The sequence below is a fragment of the Choristoneura fumiferana genome, chromosome 26 (genome assembly GCF_025370935.1).
Source record: "Choristoneura fumiferana chromosome 26, NRCan_CFum_1, whole genome shotgun sequence".
Taxonomy (NCBI): Eukaryota; Metazoa; Arthropoda; class Insecta; order Lepidoptera; family Tortricidae; genus Choristoneura; species Choristoneura fumiferana.
The window spans coordinates 636,939-646,876 of NC_133497.1; positions in this window are offsets into that span (position 1 = coordinate 636,939).

A 9,938-nucleotide genomic window follows, 5' to 3' on the forward strand; every position below is an offset into this window, starting at 1 on the left:
TTTCTTTACTCTTAGTTGTGTACAAATATTAGATCCCTCCTGTTACGGGGTCGATACGAAAAGTGAAAAATTCAATATGGCACGCGCCGGAACACGGGTTGCCATATAAAAAACGGAAGTTAGAAATAAAATTTTATAAAATGTTGCCATTACAAAAAAGCAACGTGAAAGTTGAACATACCGCTCACCTAAATATGCAGTATTTACATACAAAAATTACATTTAAACAAACAATTAGCCTAAAACTATGACTCTACCATGATGAGTCTGGCGAAAATTAATTTGACAGTGGCAAGGGACATAGTTTCACGACAGGCCGCTTGTAATGACCAGTCGCAGTTCGAACGTGACGACTCTACATACTCCGTCGGATCCCGGATGTTAAGCCCGAAATACGACCGAGAGTCCATTTCAAAGGACTAGTTTGTTCGTTGATTAACAGCACTAATGTACCAACGAGAATATTTGTGTTAACCTTATTCCATTTAGCCCTCTGCTGCAATGTGTGTACGTACTCGCTATGCCACCGATGCCAAAGTCTTGGTGCATTTTCTGTATTAATTTCCAGCGATTACTGATACTGACGTTCTGGTCAGTAAAGTCTTCTTCCGGAAGGATGGACAGAGGTTCAAGCGTTAAGAAATGACCCGGGGTAATTGCCGATAAGTCATTCGGGTCTGTACTAATAGGGGTGAGAGGACGCGAGTTGAGCATGGCCTCAATCTGCGTGAGGACGGTGTAAAATTCCTCGAACGTTAAGCGTTGGTTTCCAACGACTCTAGCTAAATGAGTCTTAATGGAACGTATGCCAGATTCGGCCAAACCATTAAAATGCGGGCTACCAGGAGGGTTAAACGAAAACTTTAGTTCCTGTGCGTTGGCAGCACTCTTCATAAGCGGACCGAGATAGTTACTAGCGCCGATAAAGTTACGACCCTGGTCTGATACAATTTGGTTACACCGACCTCGACGTGCAATAAACCGCTTCAATACACAAAGGAAGGCTTCCGTCGATAACTCCGAAGCGAGTTCTATGTGAATAGCCTTCGTACTTGTACAAACGAACACACATATGTAGCCTTTGTACGTTCTCACACCACGTCCACGTCCGAGAGCGATATCGAAAGGTCCTCCATAATCGATGGCGACACTAGAAAATGGCTTTATTTTGGAAATACGACATAATGGAAGGTTTCCATAAGCGGAGCTGAAGCGGGCGCGGGGTGAGCCCGAAAACATTTGACACAACCACCGACAACCGCCCGAATAGCTCGCTTGGGCGATAAGATCCAAAAAGATTGCGCAAGAAGGTTTTGTAGAGTTTGAGCACCTGGGTGTAAAAATCTCTTATGATATTCTTCAATAATTAATACTGTCAATCGATGGGAGCGAGGCAATAATATGGGATATTTTATAGAAAATTTAATTGGTGCATTCGCCAAGCGACCGCCCACCCTGACAATACCCGCCGCGTCAATAAACAACGAGAGCTTGCGCAAGCTTTTTGGCAGTAAATTTACACGACCATCCTTAAGATGGGTGATCTCTACAGAAAACGAAGTGAGCTGCACATGTTTTAACAAAAACATGAGAGCTGCCGTAGTTTCCGAATTCTGTAAAGATCCGACAATTTTGTTGTTAAACAACCGACAAAACCGAAAACAATAGGCTAACACTCGCTTTAACGTGAAAAGCGAAGAAAACCTGTCGAGAAGCATGTCAATTAAACTAGAAGTGTTTGACGCTACTAAGGTACAAATCCGCTGTTCTTCCAAGGTAGAGCCATTTGCCGGCTCGTCCAGTGACGATGAAGGCCAATTGCGTTCGTCTTTCAGCAACCAGGAAGGACCTCTCCACCAGAGTTCACACCCAATCAGATCCGCGGGCAGCATACCCCGAGATCCCACATCGGCTGGATTGGATAGAGTACTTACGTGGCGCCAACGATCAGGAGCGATAATTTCTTGAATATGACTAACACGGTTGGCCACGAAAGTCTTCCAGCGAGATGGACACGACTTGATCCACGCCAGGGCTACGCTTGAATCTGACCAGGCGACGACATCCTGAATAAGGTATAAAGGCCGCAAAGCTTCCTGAACAGACAGCATTAATCCGACAAAAGAACGGCGGCTTGCAGTTCCAACCTCGGAATTGATAATTTACGAAGAGGTGCCACTTTAGATTTAGCACAACAAAACTCTACAAATGTAGAGTCGTCTGCAGCAACAACACGACAGTAAATAACTGCAGCATAACCGCGCTCCGAGGCGTCGCAAAACCCATGAAGCTGCAACGAAACGAAAGAATGAACGATGCGACGAGGAATGATAATAGACTCTAACAACGACAACTGAGATTTAAAACGAGTCCATTCTGCGGCGATCACTTCCGAAACGTCGTCGTCCCAATGGATCCCCGATGACCATAAGACTTGCATTAAATATTTCGCATGAAACGCGACAGGGCATAAAAAACCTAATGGGTCATAAATGCGTGCGATGTTCGAAAGGATGGTACGCTTAGTACATCTTTGGTCACTAGGACTTGACACTTCAAATTGAAATGAATCAATCTGTGGACGCCACGATAATCCCAATATTTTAAGCGATAAGTCCGAAATTTCGTCAAAATGTTTAAATTCACTCGAGTACAACTCAGAGGGCGGGAGATCAGCGATAAGTTTCTTATTATTGGAGGTCCATTTTCTCAAATGGAACCCACCCGACGACAAAATCGTAGAAAGTTCTGATCTTAAAAGTAGAGCCTGCTCGATAGAGTCAGCACCCGTGACGACGTCATCGACATATATATCTCTACCAAGCACCATCGAACCAGTAGGATGAGTGACTGTAGACTCCTGGGCTAACTGCGCGATAGTTCGAAGAGCTTGATAAGGGGCAGATTTGACTCCATAAGTTACAGTCACTAATCTGTAATCTTTAACCGGACTGTTAGTAGAGCGTCGCCATAGAATCCGCTGGTACTCTGCATCTTTATCAGCTACGAGGATTTGTCGATACATGGCTTTTATGTCACCTGTAAAAACTACTTTGTGCCATCGAAACCGAGTAAGAATATCAAAGATGTTTGCTTGTAACTTGGGACCTGCCAAGAGTGTATCATTGAGCGACAATCCATTACTGTCTCTACAACTCGCGTCAAAAACGGCTCGAAGCGGTGTGCTAACAGAGTCGGGACGAAGAACGGCATGATGAGGAATGTAATAAAAATTCCCAACACCCACAGACGGTTGCTCTACCTCCTCCATGTGACCGCTCGTCTCATACTCATCCATAAACGAAACATAAGCTTCACGAAAATCAGCATGCTTTGAAAGCTTGCGTTCCAACGAAAAGAGTCTGCGCATTGCAGTTTCCCGAGTGTTCGAAAATATAGGCCTATTCAGAGGATCGACGAAAGGCAAAGGTACCACGAAACGGCCTTCACTCGTAGAACGAAAATTCTCAACGAAAATGTCTTCACAAAGTTGGTCCTCTTTCGACAATATAGATTTACTGGAACTACTAAGATTCTCTAGCTCCCAGAATCTTTTTAGAGAACTGTCCAACGATAAATTAGATTGTGAAGAACTCGAAACGAAAAAACAATCTTTCCGACGACGATTATTGAAAGATTGCAAATGACTTTCATCACACTCCCCTATAATTATCCATCCAAATATGGTTTCAATAGCCTTAGGTTGACCCATACTTCCCTGTCTGCGACCATTAGCTAGAGAGGATGCAAATATGTCTGCGTTAAGCAATAAATCAATTGGTCCAGGATTTGCAAAGTCTGGGTCAGCAAGGCGCACATCCTTTATGTGATTCCACTTAGAAAAATCTACGATATGACATGGTTGATCAGCACAAATAGTTGGTAACACAAGGGCTTCAAAATTAAATTCAGTCTGATTTGTCCCCATGGATTTCACGGAACACAACAACGACCCTCTGGGCTGAGCCACAGCATTCCCAATCCCAGAGACAGACTCACCAGTTCGGTTAATTTTTAATCCAAGGCGCTCAGCACATTGTTCCGAAATAAAATTACATGCACTCGCACAATCCAATAAAGCACGAGCTGGATGATACTGTCCAACACTGTCCTTGACTGCTACCCTAGCAGTTGCAAATAACACTGTGTTACTATTTGATACAGTAGTCAAAGCAATATTAGTGCCTGATGGGCCACTCACCAAGACTTGTGGTGCCGGCTCATCCACTGGAGGTTTTGATGTTGATTTATAGAAATGCAAGAGAGTGTGGTGCGAGTACCCACACACACTACAACCAGATGACTCATGGCACTGTTTTACCTTGTGATTAATTGATAAACAACGAACACACAAACCCTTATTTTTTACGAATTTAAATCTTGCAGTTGCATCCAACTTTAAAAACTTATCACAACTGGCTAAACTGTGCTGATCATTACAATACTCACAAGCCGATGATGTAATGAAAAGAGTTGTCTTTGTTTTCCGATGATTGAAAGTTGCACTATGGTTGGATTTATTAGACAAATTATGATTTGGTATGGGCCTAACATCCATTACTTCTAAGGCACGAATCTGCTTTTCAATGAATTCCTGTAGTTTTTTAAAGTCTGGAATATCATTAGAGTTGAATTCAAGTTGGAATGCCTCGCGTGTATGCTTGTCTAATTTGGACCAAAGTAAATGAACCAACATAAAATTACTGTCTGGTAAACGAAGTTTCTCTAACACTTGTAAAGTTTCTTTGAATGTGCGATGCACTCGCTCCAACTCCACTCCTGACTTTGACTTAACCTGTTCACAGTACAACATTTTTTCATAGTAGGTAAAAGCAATCTGCCGTTTTTTATTAAAATGCAAATTTAAAGCATTATATGCATCAATATAGCTATCATTTGAAATAGGATAGTTTTTTATTAAATCCAATGCTGTACCTTGAACACTTGTCAACAAGTAATGCAACTTTTCAATATTTGGAATATCTCTTTTATGGATCAACGAATTAAACAACTGAATAAAAGAAATCCAATTTTCCAGTTTACCATCAAAAGGTTTTATGTTAATTTTAGGTAATTTGGCTGATATGTTTTCATTATATTGCTTAACAGGAGCACATTGTTGTGATCGTAACCGCGTAAGAACCGATTTCATTTTAGTCTCGAAATCCACTGTCACTTGAAATTCCACCTTACTATCACTACAATTCGAAATTACTGCTCGCTGAGCTTCATGAAAACTCTCCGAAATAGGCTTTAGATCATTTTCTGTATAGCCAACCAAATCAGTACCCATCATAAACTCCAAACGCATCATGGCATAGTCACGTTCGACTATGTTCTGATCGGCTTTCACTTCACTTGTCACAGAATGTTCACTTTCCGTCATTTTTATTGAAATACGAAACAAACAATTAAACAAAGTTTATACGAAAACAACGAAACGATAACGACAATAATAAACTTTGTTTAACCTCAAACTGTTTACATCAAACGTCAACTGTCAATTTGATAATAAATGACAGTAGCCAAATGCTACCACACTAACGAAACAAAATTAATGAATCGGAAAGGAACGTTATCTATGACAACAAGTGTCCCAATATTGCCAACACAAATTTACAAAAAAATACAAACTAAAGCAAGTCACTCTTCCTTTTTGTAATGGCGACCGAATAAAAGTATACCTTCAAATTTCGAACGAAAATTAAAAAACGATAAAATTATGTTTTTTAGCTTTAAATAGGTAACTTTTCACGATCCGGCCGAAGGATCAATGTTTTGGGGCGATAAAAATATGAAAATAAAGTGGACTGTAGCTAAATTTTAAATCAAAAACGAAAGCAAAGGAAATCTAAGTTTCTCGAAAACAATTAGTTATTCCGTTTATACAAATAGAAAGAGGGCGCGAAAAGTGCTTATACGCATACCTGGTTTCCTCAGGGTGTGTACTGCTCTGTGAGGCCTCAATCAAGACCGGCACATCAGCTACTTACGAGTGTACGAGCTCGGTTTACCACTGTTTTCGCCTCCGCAGCCTTACTCAATCTGCCCACACCTTCTCACAACACGAAATAATGCATATGCACTTATTTAAATGTATTAAAAAATAGAAAGAGTTTCTTTACTCTTAGTTTGTACAAATATTAGATCCTCCTGTTACGGGGTCGATACGAAAAGTGAAAAATTCAATATGGCACGCGCCGGAACACGGGTTGCCATATAAAAAACGGAAGTTAGAAATAAAATTTATAAAATGTTGCCATTACAAAAAAGCAACGTGAAAGTTGAACAGTACTATAGTCCATTTCGCAAATTGAAATGGACTTTTAAATCGGTTCTTCCGTTGGCGACATTCGCTTCTATACTTAGACTAAGATACGAGATATAGCTGTACCTAAACACTACAGTCTATAGAGCTAATAATAAGAGAGATATTTCGCAAAAAAAAAATGTAAATAATGATTTTCGTGTGGTTGACCGTGTTAGAGTTGTCAATGTCAATGTCATGCTTGGCTTGTGTTGGTAGCGCTGACCATAGACAGTCGCGTTCACAATTAGGCACGGTTCGGTCGCACGTGCAGCGTGCAATGACGGCCTCACGGTCCCACCGGAAGACCAGCGCCAGCTCTTGAGCCGGCATTATGCTGAGGTGGGTCCGTTTCGTGAACAGTAACACTGTTTTTTTTTTCTCTCTTTCTTTTATGTAATTATTCTGTCACTGTTCCGAATAAATGTATTTTCTTTCTTTCTTTCTTTCTTTTCTTTCTACAGCTCAGTCTGTTACTTAAATGTCAAATGTTTTCCTACTACTGTTTAAAAGATACAGCCTTGAATGGAAGTAATGGAACCCTATGAACATAGCAGTATCCTAATAATTTATCAATTTGGTCTCAGGAAAAATAACTTCTGTTCCATAATTTTAATATTTCCGTGTTTTGAACATGAAACTACCGTGAGTGAGACTCACTCATATTAAACAATATTGTATTGTAACGGATAACTCACGTCTTAAATCGAGTTTAGCTCGACATGTTTCTGGCTAATCCGTAGCCCTTCTTAGAAGCAACGCCACTCGGCGGCTGCTGCTTGCAGTGCGCGTGCAGCAGCAGTCGCTGAGTCGCGTTGCTCCTAGAGGAAGGGCTACGAATTTGCCCGAAACGTGTCGAGCTAAACTCGATTTAAGACGCGAGTTATCCGGGACAATATAGTTTAATATTTCCGTGTTTGATTACAAAACGCTTGCCTGGCAACACTAGCGGTCGAGACTACTTTGGCTATGGAGTAAAGAGCTCTCGAGTCTATGGGCGGCCTGCCCCGTCCCCTAGGAAGGGCCCTGGATCAAATCACCACTTATTTCGATGACAAGACCACGGCTTCAACTTAAAAGAAAACTTAAAACGACGACCAGATAGTCAAGTGGTTTGAGAACCTGGCTATGAAGCTTGAGGTGCCGGGTTGGATCCCCGGTTGGGGTAGATATTTGTATGAATGAAAATGAAAATGAAAAAATGTTTTATTGTTGTTAATTAAGACATCTTATGTACTAACATGTGAGATCTCCTATTAAGTTTACAAAGAAACCTGTGCCAGGAGATCCCGCTCCTCCCCAGTCAGACCTTTTTATCTATTATGGAATACATAAAAACAAAATAATTTAACAACAAAAGTATCAAATAGAAACATTTATGTGTGTGTGTGTGTGTGTGTGTGTGTGTGTGTGTGTGTGTGTGTGTCATCCCCGAAAACTCCCACATACCAAATTTCATCGAAATCGTTGGAGCCGTTTCCGAGATTCTGTTTATTACTTACATATATAGGTATAAATGCTCGTTTAAAGGTATTAGATGTTTGTTTTCGAGTCTCGAACGTTTAAGGGCTGTTTCACCATCCATTGATTAGTGTTAACTGACGGTTAAATGTGATGCCGTCTCTATTTGTTTTGTTCGAGACGGCATCACATTTAACCGCCAGTTAACACTAATCAATGGATGGTGAAACAGCCCCTTAATCGGCCATTCTCATTTTATTGTGCACCTTTCTAATTACTGTACCGATTTTTTTCCGCACTAGTGACATGGTAATTAGACTTGAGTGCACAGATAAATGTAAAATGGCAGCCATCCTTTTTCTAGATGTGCACTCAGTTTCAGTGCCGTGTCGCTTTTGCCTGACAAAAAAAGCAGTATAATTAGACAGGTGCACAATAAAATGAGAATGGCCGAACTTAAATATACTTAAATACACATTTGTAATAATTGTCTAAATAAGTAAGTTTATATTTAAAACAGCGTGCAAGTTACCTAACTGCATTTTAGTTACGTTGACATAGTTACGAATAGATGTTTGATTTTTACACTTCTTCAAGGAGTAGCAGACCTGAGTATGAGATAAATATAGCTTGATACCTGCACGTGTACCATCAGCCAAATATGAGTGGTCTATCAATTTTTAAACAAAATCCTATTCCTATCATATGAAAATGTCGCTAAAGTCGAACTTTCACGTTGACAGACACGTCTATTGGCATTATTGTTTTATGACATGCAAAAAATTATGTATTTTAGGGTGGTAGACCCTTGGTAGATCACATATTTGGCTGAGGATACCTGAGAATAAAAAACGCCAGCAAAAATATAAATAAAAACGCCCGAAAAAAACGCTGCTTGAAAAGACAATTAAAAAGTAAAAAATAATTATGCGCTACCTAGCTGATGCCCGCGACTTCATCTGCGAAGAATTCGTTTATCTCTATCCCGCGGGGACTATGCTGATTTCCCGCAAAATTAGCCTAAGTTAATTTAGTATAAAGTATCTAGTAATATTTTTTTACCTAAGCGTCGTCGGTGTCGGGGGCCCGCTAAGGTTAACATGAAACTAAATATGTTGTATTTTTCAAAGTATTAACCTTAGCGGTCCCCCGACACCGACAACGCTTAGATAAAAAAATATTACTAGATACTTTATACTAAATTAAGTTAGGCTAATTTTGCGGGAAATCAGCATAGTCCCCGCGGGATAGAGATAAACGAATTCTTCGCAGATGAAGTCGCGGGCATCAGCTAGGTAGCGCATAATTATTTTTTACTTTTTAATTGTCTTTTCAAGCAGCGTTTTTTTCGGGCGTTTTTATTTATATTTTTGCTGGCGTTTTTTAAGTCGGGGGTTTTTTAAATTTTAAATTTAAGTTTTTATTTAATGTTTTTTAAACTTTGATATATATTTTTTTAAACTGTACTAGTGTGTTGGATATCCTGGCTGCAGCATCAGCTCATCTTGTTGCCACCATTGCATTGTATGTAGAATGAAATACTGATCAAAAGGAATCAAACACTACATATCTGCTATTATTTTTTCAAGAGTATACTGGTGTGCTGGATATCCTGGCTGTAGCATCAGCTCGTCGTGTTGCCACCACTGCATTGTATGTAGAATCAATTACTGATCAAAACGATTCCAAACACGACATATGTGCTATTATTTTTATAGAGTGTACTAGTGTGCTGGATATCCTGGCTGCAGCATCAGCTCATCGTGTTGCCACCATTGCATTGTATGTAGAATCAAATACTGATCAAAAGGAATTAAACACGACATATCTGCTATTATTTTTTCAAGAGTATACTGGTGTGCTGAATATCCTGGCTGCAGCATCAGCTCGTCGTGTTGCCACCACTGCATTGTATGTAGAATCAATTACTGATCAAAACGAATCCAAACACGACATATCTGCTATTATTTTTTCAAGAGTATACTGGTGTGCTGGATATCCTGGCTGTAGCATCAGCTCGTCGTGTTGCCACCACTGCATTGTATGTAGAATCAATTACTGATCAAAACGATTCCAAACACGACATATGTGCTATTATTTTTTAAAGAGTTTACTAGTGTGCTGGATATCCTGGCTGCAGCATCAGCTCATCGTAATGCCACTATTGCAT